Here is a 24,602-nt window from a genome sequence, read left to right as displayed (position 1 = left end):
CTGATGGGACAGTAAACAAGAAGCGATCCCCAAACCAAGCAGCCTATCAAACTACCCGAGGAGCTCGCTAAAAACACAGACTCCGGGTTTCATCGGGGGATTCCGCTGCTGCGTGGCCCGTGGGGCACAGGACGTATTTGCATCGGCCCTAGGGGGCTGGTCCTCACGAGGCCAGGTCTGCGCCGAGAATGGGAAGGATTGGGGTGAAGGGAGGGGGGCGCTGGCAGGTCGGACAGGAGGATCTTGCAGGTTTGGGGGCAACAGCTCTCCATTGGGAAGGGAGAGGCTGAGCCTGGGTGCCACTGTGAGCCCCTCCCCCTTAATGCTTTATGACCTGAAGCTGTAACCAGCACCTGAGCTCCACGCCGGCGGCGGTGACAGAAAGAAACAGAAGGAATTGGAAAACCCTTAGAGGGCAACATCTACGAGACTTGGCAATGTTTCCGGTACATGAAGGTGGCAGGTGCTTTACCCCCAGTCTTCCACCGCTCCCTAGCGAGGAGAGTGACAAAACTGTTCGGAAATATGGGACAGTAAGAGGAGGGGCTGGTTGAGGATGAGGACAGCTATTCAGTTGGAAGCCAATACGTCTGAGGGGTTTGCAGAGTGGGGAGCCCAGTGTAGCGGTTACAGCAAAGACTCTAAAGCCTGCATTCATGATCCTGGCTTTGACACCTACTTCACTGGGCCACTCTGGGCAGCCTCCTTCGTTGCTCTATGCCTCAGTTTCCCTATGTAGAAAATGGGGATAACGGGAGTGACTGCTTCACGGGTTATTGTAAAAATTAAAGGAGCAAGATCTGGCACGTATTAGGTTTTGTCACCAGACCTTCAGACAGGAACGTCCAGTGATTGAAGATGTTAGTCTGGGGCCGAGGAGGTTGGGCAGGACTGGAAACACAGACCTTATTTTATTCGCTTTTTCAATCCTGTCCTCTGTCCCATTAGGTGGCAACTTGCAGCTAAGTGACCCATGGCAGAGGGACGAGATGCCTTTCGTCGAATGGACGCAGACACGGACGCAAAGGTGATGGCCGTTATGCCCACGGTTCAGCCCCAGCCTGAAGCCAGCCAACCCAGCACCACCCACTTGAGAAACGGGGCAGACTCTGGCAGCGTAGACAGCAGGAGACTGGGTCACGTCCCATGTCGGCCACCAGCTGCCTCCGCAGCTTTCTGTCATCTGTTACACCAAGGTGGGCACTACTTGTGATCAAACACGTTCTCCAGCCTCTCAATTTGTATTGTTCCAAAATCAAAACTGTGCATATTGTGAAGGAAGAAGGCCCCTGGCTTGACTTCCCCAATGCTGGCACGACTTGGATGGGGAACACGATTCTCAGCCTGAGCAGCAAATCATCATAAAATAGATTAAGCATGAAAGGAGGGACTGATAGGTGGGGATCTTCTGACTGGCAGTCAAGATACGAATCCAAAACACGATAGGACAAAAAGCTAGTTTCTATTCACATTTGGCCAGAGATGTGAAAAATTAAAAGGGCCACCCACTTGGTCTATAGCACAGAAAGTGAAGAGCTGACACATCTCAGCTGTGCTCCGAGGCACGTAGGTGCACACTTGAGGCAAGCTGCAGCATGGGGACTGTGACGAAGTCAGCTAAAAACCCCTCTTACCTACTAACCTCCCGTGGACCAAAAAGGATGCAGAGTCCCCCAAAGAGTCCTCTCTGATGATGAATCAAGAACATGGGGTGGGGGGTACATGGGTGCCTCAGTCAGTCGAGAATCTGACTTCAGCTTAGGTGATGATCTCACAGTTTGTGAGTTTGAGCCCTGAGCCAGGCTCACTGCTGTCAGTGCAGAGCCCGCTTCAGATCCTCTGTCCCCCTCTCTGTCTGCCCCTCGCTTGCTTGCACTCTCCCCAAAATAAATAAACAATTTTAAAAAAAGAATACAGGGAGACAAACTACAGATGTAAATTCCTTCTACAATTTACCAAGTCGTAACGTACATGTAATGTACAGCATAGTGACTGTGGCTAACAATACTGTATTGTCTATGAGGGTAACTAAAGAGAGTAGTTCTTGAAAGTCTCATCACAAGGAAAAAAATGTGTAACTATGTGAGGTGGTAGATGTTTACTAACCACGGTGATCATTTCACAATATACATCATGTTGTACATTTCAAACTAATACAATGTTGGATGTCAGTTTTATCTCAATAAAATGGGAGAAAAAGTGGTCGTCTTGCAAATTGCTATTTCTTTTATGTTCTCTACTTTAAAAAAAAATTTTTTAATGTTTATTTATTTATTTATAATGTTTATTTATTTTTGAGGCAGAGAGAGACAGAGCATGAATGGGGGAGGGTCAGAGAGAGGGAGACACAGAATCTGAAACAGGCTCCAGGCTCTGAGCTGTCAGCACAGAGCCCGACGCGGGGCTCAAACTCACGGACCACGAGATCATGACCTGAGCCGAAGTCGGCCACTTAACCGACTGAGCCACCCAGGCACCCCATAATGTTTATTTATTTTTGAGAGAGACAGAGACAGAATGCGAGTCGGTTAGGGGCAGAGAGAGAGGGAGACACAGAATCAGAAGCAGGCTCCAGGCTCTGAGCTGTCAGCACAGAGCCCGACGCGGGGCTTGAACCCGTAAACCATGAGATCGTGACCTGAGCCAAAGTCAGAGGCCCAACCAACTGAGCCTCCCAGGCGCCCCATTGTTTCCTATTTTTTATTTTTTAAATTTTTTTTTCAAAAAAATTTTGTTAATGTTTTTACTTATTTTTGAGACAGAGAGAGAGCACGAGCAGGGGAGGGGCAGAGAGAGGGGGAGACACAGAATCTGAAGTGGGCTCCAGGCTCTGAACTGTCAACACAGAGTCCGACGCAGGGCTCGAACTCACAGACCGTGAGATCATGACCTGAGCCGAAGTCGGACGCTCAACCGACTGAGCCACCCAGGCGCCCCATGTTCTCTACTTTTTACAAGAAACTTTCAAAATTGAAATATTCCATGAAACCTCGATTAACTGAAGAGCAACTAACAAGAACCCTCAATTTGCTGGAATTTGTACACTGTCTGCATCTAGGTAAGTAGCAATGGTAAGAAAATGCTCGTGAAATTTGCAGCCTCAGCATGTACTTGACTGAAAGGGTGGTCACATCTCCTTCTCTTCCGCTCTCTGGTTTTCTTTTCACAAACTACAAGGAAAAGAAACCAGGATTGAATTCAAATGGACACGAATTCAACTCCCAGGTACAAATCATCAATGGTTGTCAGAGTAATCTAATAATCTAACCCTGCCAGAACACTGTATTTTTCATTTGTAAAAATGTTAACGACACCTACTTCCTAGGATTATGTTGACAATTATAATGGAGTTGCATTTGCATTTGGGGTAGGGGGAATCAGGCCACAAAATTAGCACATTGAATTGTATTTTCCTTGAAAACTCACTGAATTGCCCACCAGTGTCCAATAGAGATACGATGACAGCTACATAAGTAATTTACAATTTTCTGTTTGCTGCATTCAGAATATAAAAAGAAAGAGGTGAAATTCATTTCTATAATACAGTTTGCTTAGTCTAACATGGAATCGATGTAAAAAAAATTGCTAGTGAGATATTTTACTTTTTTGTACTAAGTCCAAAATCCAGTGTGAATTTCACACCTATTGTACATCTTGACTCAGACGAGCCACTTTCTGAGGGCCCAGGAGCCGCCTAAAGTATCGGACGGTGCAGCTCTAGACCATCTGTGTGTCTCCTGCGGCTTAGGCCACGTCCCCATACGGCACCCTGACCAGGATTTTCTCCAGTGTTGAGACAGATCCCCATTTCTTCAACTGAGAACCATGACAAAGTAGATGGTCTGCATTGAGGGCCCCAGGGTCCAAGGAGGAAAGAAGGAGAGAGCACAAGAAGAAGAGGGGCAGAGGGAGAGAGACAGAAATCCCAAGCGGGCTCCACGCTCCGCACGGAGCCCAACGTAGGGCTCGATCCCACACCCCGGGCTCACGACCTGAGCCAAAATCAAGAGTCAGACGCTCAACCATCTGAACCACCCAGGCACCCCCAGGAAATGATCTTTAAGCATCAGAATTGCTGAGCAAGATGTGCTCACTTCCAAGCCACACGTCGGGACATGCCGGGAGGGACAGGCTCTCCTTGACCACCTCATACGTGCTATAGATCCCCGAGATTTGACTGTTGGTGTGCTTAGCACGTGGAGTCGAAACTATAAGTGATATGCATATATATGCCTTCACTTCCTATGTGGACAAAATTCCAGCTCAGGGACGTTTGTTGAGCTCCTACTGTGTGGCAGAATCCAGAAAACACAACGGCGTCCGCCTAAGTTCAGATTTTCACATAGTTACTTACTACTTTTGTAACCTGCAACAGATCATTTCATTTCTTACGCCTCAGTTTCCTCATCGGCAAAACGAAGATAACAAACGTTCTCCACTCCTAGGGTTGTTTTTGAATATTAACTAAGATACTCCTAACCAAGCACAGGGCAGAAAACACGCTTAGCTCAGTTTCCCATTCTTCAGGGTGATTAGTGCTGGGTAGTGCAATAAACGTTTGCTTACAGTGGGAAGGTGGGAAGGAGGGCCGGCTCACTTTGCGTGTGTTACGGAGGGAAAGAGCTCCGGATCCCAAGACTTCCACCCCACCCGACCATCACCACCCGCAATTTCTGAAACAACCATGGTGGGTATCACCCCTTCCACTCGTGTCATTCTCTCTCGAGTGAACAAGCAAAGGAGGAAAGTCAGCTAAAACATAAACGTCTCAGTACAAATGTCTTTTGTTCACTTTCCTCCTGCCTCGAGCTGCCCCAAGAATCAGCGGTGCTCACACAGTGGGAAGGGGCCTCAGAGGCCAGGGAGTGGACAACCTTGGCTTATACACCGTTTCGCAGGCCACGGTCAGCCCCCAGAATGCTTAGACATTTTGATTCTAGAGAGCCAATGGAAGTGGTTTTGTTTGACTGGAGATGTGGTTGAGCAAGAATACTCACATGTCAGCAAGGTTCCACGCAGACCAGCAGTTCTGGTGACTTTGGACAACTTTCTAATCTGTTTGTCAAAGTGTTTCCCTTCCGAGAAACCTTTTTTTTTTTTTTTTTTTTTTTTTCTTTTTAACAACAAAGAAGCGGAAAGTTAACCTGGGACAAAAGCATTTTATGAAACACTTGACAAAAAAAAAAAAGAAAGAAGGAAAGAAGGAAAATAAGTCCAGGCCTGCAGGATCTTGCCGATGGCTTACCGAGCAGTGTGGGAAGAAGCTGTGTGTTTGCACTGGCTCCATAGCCCTCCTACAGGTAGGGGTGCTTGCTTCCTGCTTCCTACAATTCCAACGCTGTCTTTAAGAGAGGCCCCAAGAAATGAGGTGCCAAATAAAGAGAACATTTTGTTGGAAGGAAGGCACTGGGTCTCCTTTCTGTTCTCCGCCCCCCGCTGTGAAGAGTGGAGTAGGAAACTTCACATCTGGTATGAAGAGCCACCCCTCCAGGGGCGCCTGGGTGGCTCTGTCAGTTGAGCGTCTCTTGATTTCGGCTCAGGCCATGATCTCAAGGTCCGTGGGATCGAGCCCCACATCGGGCTCTGCTAGACAGTGTGGAGCATGCTTGGGATTCTCTCTCTTCCTCTCTCTGTGCTCCTCACCCACTTGTACATGTGCTCTCGCTCTCTCTCTTTCAAAATAAATAAATTATATATATACATAAATCTACCTACCTACCTACCTACCTACGTACCTACCTACCTATTAGAAAGAGCGACCTTCCAGGTCAGCATTTCTCCACCGGGCACTATTGACTTGGGGCAGAATATTCCTTTGTCGTGGGGGCAGGGGGCTGTCCTGTGCAGTATAGAATGCATAGCAGCAACTCCTGGCCTCTATCCGCTAACTATAGTTGCCCACTCCCCACCAGTTACGACCACCAAAAGGTCTCCAGACATTGCCCACTGTCCCCTCGGGGACAAAACTGTCCCCGGTTGAGGCCCACTGGTCTAGGTCTGGAGCAAGCTGCCATCCAGCCCAACTTCTGGACCACAACGGTCGGAGACAACTTTCTACATTCTGAACCAGATGGAGAATCACTTAGCTGGACCCTTACTCTCCATGACATCTTTTTTCCCCTACTTCCAGCAAAAGGACAGTAGAGCAACAGAGAATATAAAATGCAGCCTGGCGATGGGGTTTCTGAGCCGGATTTGGCCTTCCTAGCTTCAAAGATCATGAAACCTCTCATTTGTACTCCACAAAGCAGCAATTTCTCACAAGGATACGTTCCTTTGACTCTCTTTTAAAAGTCAAGTACAACTTGGCAACCACAGAGTACAGAAAATATAGGCTTTCTGCAAGAAGCAATTATTCAAAACCCAAAGACTAAAAAAAAAAAAAAAAAAAAAAATGAGCATGTCAGGTCGTGTCAGTTACAACACGGAAGACAACTGGATTCCTTCATTTATGAGCAGCGGAATGGTCTGGGTTTGTTTTTTCTTGCTGACTTTGATTATTTCTTAGAGGTATAACCCAAGCTGTCTAAAACTGTTGACACTGGGTTGCTGACCTTTTCATGTAAAAACAAGAAGGTCCACGTTTAGCATTTAGGCTTTTGCTTTAAATGTTCACCAATCATTACGTCCGTAATTAGAACTTGTGGGGTAATATACCCAAATCTGCCCTCCTGGATCATTTACAGGGTCTGTAGAAGCCACAAAAAAAAAAAAAAAAAAAAAAAAATGAACACTTCAGCAATGTTAAGATTTTTCTGGGCTGGCACAGGAAAACTCAGCTCATGGAATATAAATCAGCAACCCTAGATCTAATTTCCACCCTCACATGTAGCGTGATTATACAAGTGAGCTGTGCGAGCGTCAAGTCAGAAACGGAGGTTTGTTTGCCAGAAGGAAGCCAAACCTTCAATTCTGTGGTTAATGCCACCTAGGGATATAATTACACAAGCTAATATCGTCTTTCTACTAACGAAGAGGAAAAGGAATCCTCATGGCCAACGTTCGTGTGAATTAACCATTTTAAGCTTAATACCAAGGCTAATCTCAAATTCCTAAGGTATTCATGTTCAGACATTTAAAAGTGAAAAAATGAAGCCTCCGACAGTAACATTAACACACTTATCGTAGATCTTCCCAATTTATCAAATGTCAATTTCAGCAATGTTCCCCAAACACTGCCTCCCATGTTGTTAAAGGGGCTTTGCATGAAACCAACCAACTTCATTATAACCTTCACATACGCGGCAGAATTCAGGCAGAGGTCAAACATGCGGTGAACTGACGGGTCCCCTCGTTGGGTCGCAGGGAAGCATCGCTGGTACCTTGAACTGAAGGCAGACGCCAAGATTATTTTTATCAGAAGGCCCAAACAGGATATTTATTTGGAAAGCTTGTGGGTGTGCGGGGTACGGTCTTTGCTTTCTGACGCAAAGACGCATTCCTAAAAACTCAATTAGGCATTTGGCATGATAGGAAGCTTTATAAATGGATCACACCAAACCTCGCAGATCCCTCCTACAACATCACTACCACACAAGTCAGTACGCTTCACAACTGAAGACTGTTCTGAATGGGCAAATTATTACGAAAAAGAAAAAACAAAAACATCCTCATTAAAACTTCCTTAGTCTGAGGCACTCCTCTCTTCCATTTTACTCTCTGACGCTCGATCAGGGTCACTCCCATCACCCACGCGGACACGGGCAGGCCTAAGCACAACCCTGCCCATCTCTAGGGTGAACTGCAAAGACATATGGCAGTTTCTTAAAAAGCTGGCCATGCAGTCCCCATATGACTCAGCGATTTCACCCCTAGGCACGTATCCAAGAGAAATGAACACAGACATCCACCCGAGGCTTGCACGTGAATACTTATGGACTCTCGTGAACACTCACGAATATTTACACTGCTCGTAACAGCCCCCAAAGTGAAAGCGGCCCAAATGTCCATCAACTGATGAATGGAGAAAGAAAATGCGGCATATCGATACAACGGACGATTATTCAGCTATAAAGAGGGGCAAAGGCTGGACGCGTGCTACGACGTGGGTTTAATGTCAGAGACCCACGGTAAGTGAAAGAAGGTCACCAAAGGCCACGTCGTGTAGGAGTCCATTTATGTGAGATGTTCAAAAGTTATTGGGTTCAGGTTTAAACACCTTTCCCCAAATAGAAGTAATTCACTCCTCATACTTAAGTCTAGCACCATGCCTAACACTGGTTTTTTAACTTACCTCTTTAAATGCATCACTTCTTGTACTGAGACAAGACCTGAAGCACCTCTATCAGACTCCACCAAGCGAAATACAGCAGGGATGCCCAATATGAAACTCCAAATATTGCAACAAAAAATAAAAAAACAAAAATAAGCCGCTTTTTAAAGAGATACTGGCACCCTTAACTTCCGCCTTCTCAAATGTTTGCTTCGAGTTCCACTGTTCCCTAAACTTCTCAACCTGGAGCTCCTTTTCAATTATGGTGAGAGGCAGCAAGATGTCAAGCATTTCAAAGTCTCCCTGAATTATCAAAGAACCAAAAATAAATCCCAAATTGCTTTTTAAGTGTGAAATGTGGGCTTTTTCCACTCTCGGCTGAAAAATGGCTGCAGAGATCGTACTCAGAGGCTCCAAGCTATAAATCTCCCTCAAGCTAGGACTGGGTATGGACATTTTTAGCCTTGAAGAATATTCTTGTCAGCAATAAGACTGCAGGAACTGAAGTTCTGATGGCCACCTCAGAGTCACCTTGGCTGCAGAGGTCGTTGCTGGAAACCGGGGTGGGGGTGTGGGGGTGCGGGGTGGGGGGGGGGGTGGGGTGGAGGGGTAATGGAAGGTCATTATCAAAGAAACACAAAAAGGAGAAAAGTACAAAGAATCCAATCAAATCCAACCAAAGCAGTGTATGCATCAAGTGCCATAAAATGTCCTTTGGCTCAATGACCCTGTTTTCAGGAATTTATACTAAAGAAAAACAAACCACTGCAAGATGATTTGTATCAGCAAAAGACCGGGACCAACCTCAACAAGCAACAATAGGGATTGGTTAATTAAATTATGCTACATCCTTTGATGGAACGTTATGTCTCCATAAAAACTGACCATAAAAGACATGGAAATGCACTTACGATACAATGTTAATGGGGAAAGGGTAAAAATACATGTACGTTATAATAAGCATGCAAGCAAATATATGTATATTAAAAAGCAGAAGGGTCCACATGAAAGCAGAAATCACTGTGCTCACCTGGTGGGCCTAATCATTTTTTCTTCCTCCGTGTTCCCAAGTTGTTGAGATATCATCACACAGTTCTTAGGAAAAAAACTTAAGTCAATCATACAAATTTTGTGCGAAACGACTCCATTCGTCAACTTACACGGAAACCACCAACTGCCCTATTGCCTGTCCCATTTATGCTAAAACGACAGCCGTCACAGACCCCCATCCCCCACGGTCAAGATGCAGAGAAAGGAGATAACAATGTTTTCGCAGAGTCAAAACGTGGTTCCGTTATAACCTTGGTGATGAGAATAATTTTCTGTGCCATCAAAACAACACAAGAGGATCGTTCTGCTTTCTGAACTCCACACGTGTACTGTTAATCTCCTCAGTAAATTTCTGTTCCACCTCTTGGAAGGAAATCGTATGTGAGGGAGGTCAGAAGCTCCTCCCCTTGACTATGGAGCCTCGCCTGGTAACCCCCACCTGACAAACTGGTTGGACCCCAAGCGCCCTCTGGGGACGACAGAGGGTGGGAGCCAACAAGCCCACCACTCAGAATCCTACTCACATCTCACACGCAAGGACTCTGTCTATGATGGTTAATTTGATTCGTCAACCTTTCTACACCTGTAATACCGAGATATTTGGTCAAGCATTATCCTAGGTGTTTCTGTGAAGGTATTTTGTAGATGAGATTAGCATTTAAATCGGTAGACTTTGAGGAAGGCTGATTAATGTGGTGGGCCTCACCCAATCAGTAGAAGACGTTAATAGAAAAAAGACCTAAGGAAGAGGGCTTCTGTCAGCAGGCGACCTTCAGACCGGAGCCACAGCATCAGCTCTTTCCTGGGTCTCCAGTCTGCGGCATCCCCCCGAGATTTTGGCCTCGTGCGACTCTACAATCACGCGAGCCCGTTCTTCTATGAGGGTATTTGTTAAGTGAGGGAGGGAGGAGAAGACTATTCTTAGGCCCTGGAATGGAGCCCCCTTAGGCCAACTGTTCAGATCCCTCTGGGAAAGTCATGTAGATGAAAACACGCACAAAATTATCAGCTGCTGACTCACAGAGCTCCTGCCTGTATACGAATGTTGTATACATATTTTACATGCTTTAAATGTCTGCTCAGAAGTTGTTTTGGCACTCCACCCCCCCACACCTGGTTTGCCCAAAGGTCCTTAACTGAGCACACCTGAGGACACCAGCGATGCCACGTGCACTGCTCTCCAGGGAGATCACAACCGGTAAGTTTGCACATGACTTACTGATTCAATTTCCACTTTCCATATAAACATCTAGAGCATAAAACAACATACCCATTGCTTCCCTGATGTGAGATTAATATTTAGTCTGCAACAGAGAAGACTGCCTTTTTTAGGGTCTTTTTTTGACGAGCCCTATTAACTCTGTAAGATGTTCAACACTTTTTCATTTTCAAGATATAGACTAGCTTATGTTTGAGCTACTATTTAATTTTCTGCCTCTAATTTTTGAGGATTCTAGTCCTGCGGTTCAACCCAAAGGGCACATTTTGGGTATTAAATTTTTTTACCCTTACGCAATTTTTCTTTGAATAGTAAAATCAAGATGGCTGATTTTAATTTTCTTTAACGTTTATTTATTTTTGAGAGAGAGGCAGAGAGAGAGGGAGACACAGAATCCGAAGCAGGCTCCAGGCTCTGAGCTGGCAGCCACAGAGCCCGACGGGGGGCTCGAACCCATAAACTGTGAGATCATGACCTGAGCCGAAGTTGGATGCTCAACAAACTAAGCCACCCAGGTGCCCTGAAGATGCCTTATTTTCACACAAATTCTTACACTAAAAATTGAGTTAAGTTAGCAAAGTGTATTCAAAACATACTGACTACTGATTTAACTGATTTTTCAACTAGGGGTTTAATACCTTTTTGCTGAAGTGCATAATTTCTGTCTTGAGTGATTAGACTACCTAACTGTTTTACTAACCTAAAACCTGCTTACCAACAGGTACTCACACCTTGGACCCCAGGAGGGCAGCCCTGACAAGAAAATAATAAAGCCCCATTTGAGGCTCAGGATTGAACAAAGAAGGTCCAGAATCATCTCCTTTGGAAGGCTTGCTCTTGGGTGGAGCCATTCAGAGCAGTCTGATTTAAGGTCACATTACATTTATGCTTTGAGGAAGTTGTCTCCGGATGAATGACATTAGAAGAACCAGGAGTGCATTAACTCCTCGGGAACATAAATCCTACCACACGGACCAATAAGACGGCATCACTGCAAAATGCCCAAAATCCATTTGTACCCTCACAGCTGGCCTTGTGTCACTTCCCTCTCAGGTAGCTGAAATTATGTCCATGAACCCACCCTCCTTAAGCATATCTGCTATTAGATCAGGGGTTCCTAATCCTAACTACAATCATCGCATCGCATTCCTCTGGGGCTGCTTCCAGAAGGCCAGGACTCCTGAGCCTCGCCCCAAAGTAAGTAAATCAGAATTGATAGGGACGGGACCTGATTCTAAGGTACAGTCAGGTGGAATCGTGCAAAGACCCACAAGATAGAGGGGTTTTCTAACAAAGACCTCGATAATCCGTTGAAGCAAAACTTCTCCTCGGAAGGCTGCCCCCAGATTATCCGGGACCACAGGCTTCACTGCCCAGCTGAGAGGCCCTGAGCTCCCAAGTTTCATCCACTGTACCCTAAAGGTTCTTTTCTAAAATGGCAAACCTTCCAAAGAATTCTCCAGAGTTTCACGTGTGCAACAGTTGAAACTATGTTGTGTTGGTTTTGTGTGTGTGTGTGTGTGTGTCTTTTCCTGAAAACACATGTGTCCTTTTGTTTCACGGTCTCACTTGGCACGAAGTACCCAGTTCACTTGCCCATCAGATTAGCTCAAATTACATGCTTTTACTGCTCCTACAAGCTAATGCAAGAGACCTACAATTAACTGTGGGCTGGTTTAAACCCTAAATGGAACTAATGTCTGCCCCGACCCAATGCCTCGGGACCTGCTTCCCCCCCCCCCGCTGTAAATTGCTATTTTTGTAGGCTGCCTTCCAGAAGTTGAGCCCCAAAACAAGTTGGAACTGTAAGCCTACTAGATTCTACTCACAATAATTATCGAATCTTTGCCACTCGCGCTCTCTTTGAAAGCTCAGCAAAATGCACGATGTTGTCCTTGCAAAGGAAGACAGAATTGTCACCCATAATGTAATCTCACTCGCACACCAGTAGAAGTGAGAGGAAACCACCAAACGCCTCTGCCTTCCCCCCGGTAGGTCCTTGCGTTTCAAGATATAGGCAGACCCAGCAGCGCCGGTCTCTGTATCTGCAACTCCAAGAGCTAATTCATTTCTAGGGAGAAAGAAATCTATTTGGCACTCAAGTTGAAAACACCAGGAATGTTAGAAAATTCCAGCACTACCAGTTCCAAAACGACAGAGAACACAAATGCGTTCCGGTTAAACTTTGCAAATTTCAGGAAGAGAAAAAGATGAATGGAAAACAAGCATGATTCTCACTTGTGGGCTTTCATGGAAAAGTAGCAAAATATCGGTATTACATTACCTTTCATTTCCATCAGCAATGAGTTACACTGTGTCAGTGCCCGAGAGGGACAATCAGATAAAATCCTACCGAGTGCCTGTGGAATTTGCTGCTCCCGGCATCAGGGCTGAGAGAGCAAGAGTGACTTAAGCAGAGCCAATTCTGCTTTTGGAGGTGGGAGCCTGGGGAGAAAGCATCTATGTAACTCATCAGTAGGGCTGCAAGCTTCGTTTCTCCCAAGATCACATTTCCCCCAACCGCCATCATAAAGGAAGCAGTGGAGGCTTTCAACGATGGGAACTGGAAGTGGAAAACAGGGTGCTGAGCTTATGCCTTTGCTCGCCTGACTCTGAAGCCACGTCTTCTGGAATGACTTTGATGGAACAAGTCATATCCATTACCTCACCTGAGAGACTCTTAGCCTGACGCTCTTAATGTTCAAGTTGGACTGCCATTTCCTGGAGCCCTCCTTTTGTCCTTGAATGAGTCATACTGGACGTATGGTATGATGTTGGATAACACAGAAAGTCAAGAGCTCCATTCGGTGTTCCTTGTGTTACTTGAAAAGCAACCATTCCTCTCTCGTTTTAGGATTGAAACATACCTTCGTAACCACGCTTGCCCAGGAAGCATGATCTGTGTCTTAAATAATCTTGTCTCCTTCACGTATATGTCACTGTTTTCAAATACACGCGTATGATATCATAACAGCAGCATATAAATTCATTTAGAAGTGTCCTAAATTTAGGACGTGCATATCGTCCACATTGGATACGCAATGTACTGGTCTGGGGGCACCTGCCAAATTCTCTATTCACAGTTTCACTATTGTTCACTATGGTGTGAACTCACTTTCAGAGCCCCATAAATACCTCTCTAAGAATATGAAAAACAAAATCCAAAATGCTACAACCTTATCACCCAATTCCACATATTGGTAACGATAAATCACAACGATTATGACGATACCAAGAAGAACATATCAGGGCGCCTGGGTGGCTCAGTCGGTTAAGCGGCCGACTTCAGCTCAGGTCATGATCTCGTGGTCCGTGAGTTCGAGCTGTGCTGACAGCTCAGAGCCTGGAGCCTGTTTCAGATTCTGTGTCTCCCTCTCTCTCTGACCCTCCCCCGTTCATGCCCTGTCTCTCTCTGTCTCAAAAAATAAATAAACGTTAAAAAAAAAAAGAACATATCAAAATAACCATGACTTGCCCAATGTTGGGGAGGTCCTTAGCTTCAGAAGCTGGGGTCTCTTACTGCAGTGCTCCCCCCACTTCACGTGGTCCCCCGTTTGTCATTTCAATAAGGTCAAGGTCACCTTTGCTTAAGTAATAGCTAAGAAGGCAGGTTAAGGAATCAGGCTAGGTAGGTTTAAATCCCAATCTTCCTCTATAGCCTCAGGCAATTTACTTTACCCTCTCTCAGCCTCAAAATGCTCATCTTAAAAATGGATCCACAAACAGTGCCTCCCGTGAGATGAACCATGGAGGTTCAAGGGCAAAGGCCCTTAGCCCCAGAGCCTGGCCACGTATTTGCTGTCTGTACCGGCTGGTTTTCTTCTTATAATTCCCTTCAAGCAGTTGGCCAATTGATCCTGCACTCCTTTACAATCTTTTCAGAAATGTCTCCTTCAAGCCAGGCACTGGCCCAGAGCACTGTTCTCAACCTACCTCTTCCAGAAGCTTCCCACATTTCAAATTCTGTTCCTCCTTGCCCCTCTGACATTTTCAAGTTCAGTTGCAGATTTGTTCACGGTACAATGTTTAAGCGTTCTGGATCTTTATTTATGAGCCCTTCCCCTTCTTGCCCAGGTATGGAATATGGAGTATGCCCCCAAGTTGCCTGTGAAGACATGGTTAACCAGAGCCTGCACGTGTGTGTGTGTGTGTGTGTGTGTGTGTGTGTGTGTGCGCGTGTGCACACGCACATCCAGGTACACATCAGAGACCTGTCAGCAGGTAATTATCTTCTATGCTGATGGCTCTGAATTGCTGGGTGCCTTCCAGCTATGTTCACTCTTCAAGCTTCACTTCCCATCCTCTCCTCGCAGCTGTTTCTGACTCTAGGAGCCCTGGGGCAGGAGACCTGCTCAGCCCTTTCAGTCTTGCCTCTTCTTGCCTCTCTACAGAATTGCTGCCCTAAGCTACACAATTTCCAGAGCAAACACGTAAGATACTTTACAACCCAGCCCAGTCCAGGAGCAGAAAGTTCTCTTTCTGTAAAGTCAGTCCAAGTGTTGTCTTATTGATTTGTATTTTATTGGCCAAACAGGGCTTGTCCAGACACGGCGAGGCTATTTTTATCCAGACTGTCACTTGGCGACCATGGCAGGCGATGTAACCTGGGCCTGTGTGGTCTCCAACATGGGCACTGGGACGCGGTGAGCTCCGTCACCTCTGGGCTCCTCCCCACCCCTCTCATCTACCCTGTGTTGTCCTGCTCAAATGGAGGAACACTCCTGGTGGGTGGGAAGACAGGTCATGTGGCCGGAATCCCTAGGAAGAGAGGACTGTTTCCATGTGTACTTCCTGAGTGACCGGTGGGAAAAGGGACAAGCTAGCAGAGGGGGTTAAGTGGTTCTGCAGAGCTGGTCTGACACCCAGGGGGCTCCCTGGGGTGGAAAGACCACTCTTCCCACAGCTGAGCAAATTGTGTCAAGGTTTGGGGCCCTCAGCGCTATTCTGCAGTCCCTCTGCATTTGCCTGATGGCTTAATGCCTCCAAAATTTGACCTTGTTATGGGAAAATTGTTCTCATTTGGCACTTTGGGGATAATGTGTAATTTCAAAACCAGGGTGTGAGCACATTGTAACTATTTTGAAATCCCATCTGCTAAAATTCATTCAAAAACTTTTTTTTTTTTTTTTTTGGTGACTCCTACTCTGTCTCTTCTCCTCCTACCCAGTCCCCAACTAAGGAACCAAATGAGTATCCCTCGTTCCTGCTTTCAGCAATCTTTGCTAAAAAGCTCAATGTGTCTTCAGGATAAATACTCCCCTGGGGCTACTTGCTAGAGAAACAAACCCCAGCCTGAAAATACCAAGGCTTTCCTCTTTTCTTATGTAAATAAATCTCCAGATGGCTCATTTGTAAGGCTGTGTTTACTAATTCTTGTTTTCTTTCTAGACAATTTGTCCCCAGTACCCATTTTAGCATTGAAACTGGAGGCAATGCTTACAACTTCATTTAGTGAAAAGTCTATCTCAAGACGTGGTCTACGGGGGCAGAGCGGTAACAATGCCCCCCCCCCCACACACACACACCCTCAGGAAGCACTAACATTCCTCGTGCTGTTCCTGCTGTTGTCACACAGCACATATTTTCCACGAGAGTCGGAAGAGAATAAGTAATTTCAGACTTACTAGAATATCAGAGCTGGAAGGGACCACAGGCTCATCTAGTCCAAGAATGGAAATTTGCACCACGCATACCCCTCTTTCTCTCTCTCATCTGTTCGTGGCAGACCTCGCCAATCACTCGTGGTATCCTTTCCAACCGATCTCAGGGGCGATCTCAGCAACGTCTTCGACACGCGTCACCAGGTCGCTCTGAATTGGTTACAGCGAACGCACAGGGGACTATGCACTTGCCATAGCTAAGCTCTTCCTGTCACAGATGAGGAGCCTGGGACCCGGGGACGGAATAGTATCACTCAGTGTCTCACAGCTAGTTGAGAGCATTGGTTCTCCGCCTGGAAAATTCAAACACGAGTCTGTGGTACTGGATGGGGAAGGGGAAAAGAAAAATGCCTCTTTATTTTCACTATCCCTAACTGTAATTTAGCATCTCATTCACTTAGGAAGGAAAGCAACAAACCATAGTAGTATTAGCATATCTGACTCTACCACTAACGGCAATCAGTGATATTTTCATGTAACGTTCACTCATTACAGATTTCCTAAAATATCACGTGTGCTCAACTGCTAACACTAAATTATAGGAGTTATTAGACCTTCTGCTAGATTTTGTACATTAATGCATTAATTAAGATGCACATATATTACCATCCCACAAATTTCGTTTTTTAATGTTTTGATGACTGTATTTTAATGTATTTGGCTTCCTTTGTAATTTGTATATATTTCATTTTCTATATTTAAAGCATTGGGCTGAGAAGGGGTCCAAAGACTTCATCAGACTGTCAAAAAGGTCCATGGCCCCAAAAAGAGGTAGGACGCCTGGTGAAAAGTCAGGTGTCCTGACCGCTTATCCTCACGTTCTTCCCACATACACAAAAAAGCTCTTACCATGAACTCCTGCCATCTTTGACTGACGGTATATTTACTGCCATATTAAAAAGAGATTTTTTTCCATTGAAACAAGCTGCTGATGCTCAAGAGAGAGAGGGAACAAAGATACATAAAGTAAAAATTACAAGTTCCTAAGCTCCCCTCCCCCAAGATAACTACCGTTAACAGTCTGGTATATGGCTTTCCAGACACATACACACTCATTATGTAATAAAAATGGAATCACACAATTCATGCAGTTCTACAGCTGGCTTTTTTCACCTAACAAAGTAAAAAAATAGGGAGCAATATCATAGCTATCTTTTCTTTCCATAGAGTTGTCCCATTCTTTTTAGCAACTACAAAGTCTTCTCCTGCACAAATGTACCCCAATTCGTTTCACAACCCCCCCCCCCATAAAGGAGATTCATTATCCAAAGTTTTCTTGGCAAAAGATAACAGAGGGAAGAGTTGTCATTTGAACCTGAGGAGATTAGAAATTTGGCTTTAATGGCCATTAAAGTGCTCCTTTGCAACGGGGTCGACAGTGACGAAGTCAGTGGCTAACACGGTCACTGCTCAAAAACCCACAGCCTCAGCTCTTTGGACTAAGGAAGGGTTCCTTCCTGGGACGGGCTGGTCTTCTATACAGAGGTGCCCCTTTCAGGAGGGTGAGTGCGGAGAGGGGTGGAACAGAGCAGGGGAGATCCCATTCTCCCTGCCTGGTGGCTCGCTGGGGAGAGAGGCTCAGTACAAGAGTAGAAACCAGGCTCCGGACCCGCCAAGGTCTCGGGAACACCGTTGTGGGGATATCTATAGTTCATGGGGCTGGTCTCAGCCAGATCCCAGGACACAGGTGGCTCAGACACCGACCCCTGGCAGTGCAATGATTCTTAACCCCTGCCCCCACTGTGGCCTCCATTCTGTTCCTCCCCTGGCCTTCTGTGACCCTCCCACAAACACACCGTGCACTTCATATTCACAGCTGACCTGGAGGCCAGCCATCTTGGCAGCTACAGCTCTGGAGAACAAGTGTCATCAATTCCCTTAGGGTGGATGATGGGGAAAAAAGAAGAAAAACACTTCAGTCATAATCGGTGAAAATATGACCTGGTTGATATCGCTATTCCAACACTATTGTTACAGTAAAAGCAGAAATCTCAGGTGAGGCTGGTTCAAGATCAGAGGCTCCAAACAGAAGGCGGAAAACTTGTTCTCAGAAAGCAAAACAAGGAGACGGCAAGGCAGCCTGGGGCACCCGGAGAGACCCAGGAGAAGCCGGCTCTCACCTCCTGTTAGAGCAACCAGGTGCAGGGAGCACGGGGCCAAGAGTCCCCACGGCCCAGATCCCCTGTGACTCCGGGAGGTGACTTCTGAGCTGGACCTTCGCTTCCCCAGCTACAAAATCAAGGGCTGGACAGGAGAACACTTTCAACTGGACCCCATTTCCTCTGTGCTTCTCAGTAGTCCCACCCACCTGTCTGATCCCATATCCAAGGTAAAGCGGGGAAGGGACAGACCCACCTCTGCCTGGTTTCTTTGCCTGGACCTGGACCACCTTTTCTTTTCTTTTCTTTTCTTCCCCCCACCCCCCCTCTTTGTGCTTCTCTAGTTCTCAGTATTAAGCTGCCACTTCTCATCCCTAACTCAAGGTAAGAATGTCTTTTTCCCCCGCATATAGGCTTTTCTCCATCACATCTTGCTGTCTCCATTCTGCCTGGGGTTTCAGCAATTTCAAATTCTCTGGCTTCGAGTCAGCGCCGCTATCGGAACCAATGCGGCTCCAGACTCTTCCACCCCCGTTCAGTGCAGGAAATGAAACAAAGCCGGGCTTGTTCCCAGTTCGATAGGCTGCGAGTCTAGGGAACGGGGGCTTCAAATCTTTTCACGATTTTGTTTTGGCACCACGGCGTCTGCGTTTAATTCTGCGTCTCCTGCCAGACTCTGGAAGCCGAAGCGATAACATCAAGAGACGAGGGCGCAGCACCGGCATCTTCTGCCTCGCAGCGGGGGGCCACCGGGGCATGCGCAGACCAGACACGGACACGCACACACACGCGCGCGCACGCTGCCACGTGTGTTCCCATCAATATGCCACCACGCGGGCATACATACGCACACGCGTGCACACACACACACTCATACACACACGTGCATGCGTGCACACTGCCAGGTACATTCCCACCACCGCGTGTGCACACACGCACACACACACACACACACACACTCATACACACAGACGCACACTGCCAGGTACATTCCCAACAAAGTTCCACCGTGTGTGTATACAGACACGACGTGCACACACAGAGAAGCACACTTCCACAAACACAGTCATGCACGCAAGCCATGAACACACAGGCACACGCTCACCTGTGCACACTCACCCACCCACAAATGCATATATTCACCCCCAACACGTATATGGACATACATGTGCACACACTCCCACAAACGTAGTTGCATGGGCACAGACAGACGGACACATATACTCACATACGGACACACACGTGCACACACTTATTTATACACTCATACACCTGCACGCACACAGGGGATAAGAAGGAAGGAGGCTGCAGGCTGCACAGCAGGGAGGCAGGGATATCAAAGGATGAGCTGTTGCAGCGACTCCCCCACCCACCAGGACCTGAGAGATAAGTTTCTGCACACAAGGCTCCAGAAGGGCCCATTATAAAGTTCAACCAATTAAGCAGGCCGTTTCCATGGCCACGTTTACTTTTCTCAGCTCTAAAGTTCAGCAGCTCCTCTGTCCTGCCAGATGTGAGTGCAGGTTGTGGCCAACGTGTGGCACACTGGAAGACTCACACATCTATAGATCACTCTCCGCAGATAACCCGCCAATGTCTTTTGTTTAAATGAGACACGGGAAGGAGATGGCATCAGCTGACCTTGAGCTTCCCACCAATCAGCAAGGGCCCCCACGCAAGGCTGTCCCAGGGACTGCAAACTCATCGCTCATGCAACCACTCAGGAGACCCCTCCTGATGGCCAGCCAGGACCAAAGACACACTGGGCCCTGGTGGCACCTTGGTGAACAGCTGTGGGAGGAGGAAGTAGACATGAACCAATAATCACGCCAAGGGATGCAAAATTACAGCTGTAAAAAGAGCTCTGGTCCCCTCGAGGGGGGAGATTGGGTAAGAGCACCTGGTCCCACCCAGCTGTGTGGGTCTGGGGCCAAGTGAGGCAGGTAACGGGCCCACAGAGGGGCCTCATTGCTGTTGCCATTGAACTCTCTAATACCCAGGACCCCAGAGAGCAGCACACTCAGACCATCGAAAGACTCACGATCAACACATTCACCCACTGCCGGGGATGTGCGTAGCTGCAGACGTTTTTGCATGGTTTTGGCAGGAGAAACTGATAGAGGAGAAATAGGTGTGAGGAACAAACCAGATAGTGAACCTGCCATGTGTACCTTGCACCCAGCACCTACTAACAAAAATAGCTGGCACTATTTCATATCACCCCTCAGAATCCTATTTATGCTTGGCTGTGGCTCTCCAGCAAAGAAGTTTGTATCCCTCCGAGAGAAAAGACCCTGCAGTAGGGGAGGAGAGGCCAGATGTCCCAGGGAGGGCTCAGGGGTGGGGCAGGGTGGCCTGGGTGAAAATTCAGCCCTGAGTGACCGGGGAAAGGAGAAGCCAGGATTGATTCAAATCTCCTCTTCTCTGTGACGTTTCAGACCCATTTTGAAAATGGGTTATACAGAAATATGGACAGGAGAGTATTAGAGTAAACATGTTGAATGGTGTTATGAAACAGGGCAGAGTCGGGACTCTCTTCTAAACACCGCCCTCTGAAAGCAGTTCATATCTCCCCTGCAGCTGGTAGCCCATGAGTACTGGGTAAGAGGGGCAACCACTGGCTCCGGGGCATTGGTGGCCAGTAATATAGCCTCTCCCACCCTCCACCGAGCTTGCCTAGCCGGATGCACAGGGCCCTGCTCTGATCCCTTGCCTGCCCTGTTTCCTTATGGAGGCAGAGACCTGTCCTGATCTCAGGTCACTGATGCTTACTGGCAGGAAAGCAGGGGGGTTGAAATTTTATCTGTTTGTCCATGAAAAACTGGATAATATACTGACCTCAAATTCTGAAAATCTTTGATTTAATCCCACTCTGTCACTTACTAGCAGAAGATCTTGGGCAAGTCATTAACCACTGTTAGCCTTTGGTTTCCTTATCCATAAAATGGGGAGAATAGTAAGACCTACCCCATGGAGTTTCTCTGAGAATTAAATGAGCCCATGCCTATGAATAGCACACCATCGGACACATGAGAAACTCTCTGTGAATGTTTGTTTATGTATACTCCACCTTTATCTAGAATACGAGCGTGTGTGTGTGTGTGTGTGTGTGTGTGTGCGCGCTGAGCAGGGTGGGTAGAAGGGAACAGGGATGGATAAATAAAGCTGATTCAGGCATCCCATAATGAATCCCACAATAACACAGGGCAGGCCACCAACAAAGTTCTTGCATGTTCTTCCTACGGCCACCCCCTAAGGACATACTAGTTGTTCAGCAGACGTGTTACATTTCTTACTGGTAAGATCAGACAGAAATTCCTCCTAGGGACACTTTTTTTTTTTTTAAATTATAAACATATTCCAATCAGTGTCTTACCATCAAAATGGAATTCAAACGATCTCTTATAATGGTCATTTAAAGCTTATTAATCACTGTAAGTTATGTTGACACCCAAGCGAAAAGTTTTCTGTGATGCTTTTAGAATCCCATTTTCATTTAACATTAATTAAAGGCCACTAACCGTGAAGTATTAATAAAATCAAATTCCCAAAAGGAGTTCCCGGCTCACGGGCTTCAGTTCTTGACAAGTTATGGGACCCTGAGGGAAACACAGGCCATAGTGAAATGTTGACCATGGAAATGTAATCAGCTCAACTGTGATAAAGAGAGGGCGTCTCTCAGGAAGATAACAGATACTTTCAGTAATAAATGTTATGATCGTCATTAACCTATCTCTAGCAGCTTATGGCTATTATGGTTATTTAGCAAAAGACTTTCAAATCAAACAGCCTTACTAACATGCTATATAGTTGTTTAGTGGCTTATTTGATTATCTTACGAATATCACACCCAGGATACATATTGCAGGGATAGGGGTGGGGAGGAGGGGGTTGGTCCTGGTGGTGTCACAGCATTGAAGTATGAGGGCTGAGACCAAAGCCAATCTCTGATGATCAGAAAACAGAGAGAAAGACCAAGGTCACCCTCACAGAGTGGATGTTCCTACAAAGTCAAGTGAAGTCAATTGCTCTGGTGTTTCTTTAATCTTGCCTTGTTTCATCTGGCTATACACACCTCCAGCCCAGCTGCGTGGTACCTCACTAATGGATAGAAGATGGAGCTCACCTTCTCTGGTAACTCCATATTCAAGACTGCCCCATGAAGCCACCACGGCCAAATTCATGGCCTGAAAGGCCCTGGGGGAGTGTGTAGGCACACAGTTAAGAGCATCTGTGCAAATCTTCCCTGTTCTCCTGAAAGAGCTTCAAGACATTTGCCAAGCTGCCTTTTCCCTTCTCCTTTTGGACAGTTGAGTTGAGCGAGGAAATTTAAAATGTCTATTTCCGGAACTAAAAGCTATGATTTTACACCTTAGAAGACTTTTGCTTTAGCCCGTTTTCATCAGAAATACTAATGACATTGAAACAGAGGCTATAATTTAAAAAGCTATCCGTCCAGATTCTAACCTCATCTTTGGCATCGCTAGACGGTGTTCTTTGGGCATAAGGAAAGGTCTTCCATTGTCTTTGTGGCATAAAGTTTCCTTGAAAACCTGTTCGCAAAATATTTTTGAGTGTCCATCCCAAATGAAAACATCTTTTGTGCTAGAGGTGCCCCAAAGACTAGGTCTCCCTCCAACAACTTGATGACCTCTTATTTCACTTGGCTCCAGCCCCATAAGAGTCCCTGGGAAATGTATCTTTAGGGCCATCTCTAGATCTGTGGAGGAGAGAAGGAGGGATTCAGATATCCCTCAGCCACATGTCTTTATATAGGATAAATCTGAGTAATGCATAGGGAGCATAGGGATTTTCGCTGGACAAGGATCAGACCCATCCACTACCTCCAGAAGAAGGAAGGATGCCCAGAGACACTAATTTCATCCATGAAAGCGTCCAGATGCATGAATACTACCTTCCTAATCACTGCAGTTACTTTTCGGTCAGGGACCACCCCCCAAAGCACATCTCCCCAAAACAGATCCCAAGACCCCCAAGAGAATACCGATGCCCTTCATCTTTAACAAACTGTTCTGTCCACTTAGATGGACAAGGAGATCTGTCTACCATTTTGACTGCGAGCTTGCAGGGTGAGCAAGCAACAACAAAAATGAAGAGCCAATGGGCAACCCCATCTGCCAACAGAAGTGGTGACAGGCCAGCCCCAGGCCCCCACCAAGTCACTTGAGATGGGACTCTACGGTCATGTGACCCGTGTCTTCACAAACCTGTCAGAACCTATCCATCCAAGTGATTGCCGTTCTCGAGGGGAACACCTTAAAAGGAATTATAATTGTTCTTTTCCTCAAAGCCACTTAGAAATCCATCCTTAGAAATTAGTCACCTTCTAAGTCACTTGGTCAAAGTAAATCTTGAAGATTAAATGAGAGGATTCGATAAGGTAGGTCTAACACATACCTCCCATGGGGCTAAGTATATAGTAGGCACATAATAAATGTTAACTATTATCGTGATTATTACTCTTGCAAACTCTTAAGATGTGGTTGGATGCCCTTTTACAAGGAAGTATAAGCCTCAGTGGGTAGAGGACTGATAGCCTCTAAATCATTTCTCATTTATTCCCATGAGGCACTGGGAGCACATGATGCAAATTAAGGAATAAACCACAGTCTTGGGTTAAATCATGTTTCTGTGGTAAAAAATGATGACAAGGCAAGCGTGGATCAATGTCTTCAGGAGTGCAATAGAAATTACAAATTTTCTTCTGAGATCTACCCAGCTCTACCATGAGGGCTAAGAGTAACCATTTGGCCTCGTTCTCTTCATCTGTTTCTTCTTCCTGGCCACACAGGAAGACTGCATTTGCAACATCCTTTGCAGTTTGGTTGGGACCACAAAATTTCTGGTGCCATCTTCTTTGTGTTCTCTCTCTCTCTCTCTCTCTCTCCACCCCACCCCCACCACCAAGCCATAAACATGGACTCTGAAGTGAAAGCCAGTGATGGAGGAAAGCTGTGTCACAGTGTGGAGAAGAGGCTTTCCTCCCAGCAGAGCCTCCAGGAACATCTATGTTAGACTTTGGATGAGCAAGTCATACAATTTTATTGTGTTAAGCCACTGAGATTTGGACTGCTGTTAGTGTAGATACGCTGATTAATATAATTACCCTTTCACTAAAGCTCTTGATAACTTTCTGTTTAAGAGAAACCATCTCAGGGGCGCTTGGGTGGCTCAGTCAGTGAAGTGTCTGACTCTTGATTTCGGCTCAGGTCATGAGCTCACGGTTCATGGGTTTGAGCCCTGCATCCAACTCCACACTGACAGTGTGGAGCCTGCTTGGGATTCCCCCCTACCCCATACCCCTCCCTCTTCCTCCTCTTCCTCCTCCTCCTCCTCCTTCT

At 46.4% G+C, this 24,602-nt stretch overlaps 1 long non-coding RNA gene across 1 annotated transcript in view; it reads right to left on the bottom strand.

Annotated features, from left to right (window-relative positions):
* Positions 1 to 19,025, bottom strand: part of LOC132684821 (uncharacterized) — a 67,757-nt gene extending 48,732 nt beyond the window's left edge. The window contains exons 1-2 of the long non-coding RNA XR_009612809.3: positions 18,497 to 19,025; positions 16,106 to 16,434 (exon numbers count right to left, since the gene is read on the bottom strand). This is a non-coding gene — a long non-coding RNA (uncharacterized LOC132684821). The remainder of the gene's footprint in view (positions 1 to 16,105; positions 16,435 to 18,496) is intronic.
* Between the last annotated feature and the right edge of the window lie 5,577 nt (positions 19,026 to 24,602).

The sequence above is a fragment of the Panthera onca genome, chromosome D2 (assembly GCF_046562875.1).
Source record: "Panthera onca isolate mPanOnc1 chromosome D2, mPanOnc1 haplotype 2, whole genome shotgun sequence".
Classification (NCBI taxonomy): domain Eukaryota; kingdom Metazoa; phylum Chordata; class Mammalia; order Carnivora; family Felidae; genus Panthera; species Panthera onca.
Note: the sequence above shows the minus strand (reverse complement) of the source record. Positions and strands in the feature narration are given on the sequence as shown.